The sequence below is a fragment of the Passer montanus genome, unplaced genomic scaffold (genome assembly GCF_014805655.1).
Source record: "Passer montanus isolate IOZ18808 unplaced genomic scaffold, ASM1480565v1 scaffold65, whole genome shotgun sequence".
NCBI lineage: Eukaryota > Metazoa > Chordata > Aves > Passeriformes > Passeridae > Passer > Passer montanus.
Window position 1 is genome coordinate 3,868,318 of NW_024371593.1, and position 507 is coordinate 3,868,824.

At 73.0% G+C, this 507-nt stretch overlaps 1 protein-coding gene across 5 annotated transcripts in view; it reads left to right on the top strand.

Moving 5' to 3' along the window:
• The first annotated feature begins 221 nt into the window (after window positions 1-221).
• Window positions 222-507, top strand: part of PPP6R3 (protein phosphatase 6 regulatory subunit 3) — a 51,040-nt gene continuing 50,754 nt past the window's right edge. For 2 of the 5 annotated variants that reach the window (XM_039728253.1, XM_039728259.1), the window contains exon 1: window positions 234-369. The gene's annotated coding sequence lies outside the window, so the exon portion shown is untranslated. Of the gene's footprint in view, window positions 370-507 lie in introns of all 5 variants that reach the window. The other 3 variants (XM_039728258.1, XM_039728260.1, XM_039728254.1) reach the window with 3 other exon arrangements.

A 507-nucleotide genomic window follows, 5' to 3' on the forward strand; every position in this document is an offset into this window, starting at 1 on the left:
ACGTTGCCTTGTTGCTAGGCTGGGAAGGTGGGAATCGAGGTGCACCCGCCCCGTGCGCTGATTGGTCAATAGGAAGCCGAGAGCCCGCCGCCATCCGCGTCCCACCCTGTCGCAGTCGCGCAGGCGGGTGACTGACATTGGCCAGACGGCCAGTGAGAGGCCGAGCTCCGCACAGCGCCCAATAGGATGGGGCGAACCGGGGAGAAGGGCGGTGCCGGGGCGAGGTGATTGGCAGGTGGGCGGAGGCAGAGGAGGGCTCGCCGGAGCTGCCATGTCCGCCATCTTGGAGCGTCGGTGATGGTGGCGAGCGGAGGTTTTCCCGCCTGAGCGGAGGCACCTGGGGCCTGTGGCGGGGGACGCGCTGCCGAGGTACGGCCGGGACGGCGCCGTGATCTCCGCTCCGCCGCTCCCCGGGGAGCAGCGCTCCGGCGGCGGCTCCTCCGCGGCGGCGCGGGCCTGGCGTGCGCTCAGGGCCGTGCGGGGGCTCCGGGCGCTGCTCGGGCGGCA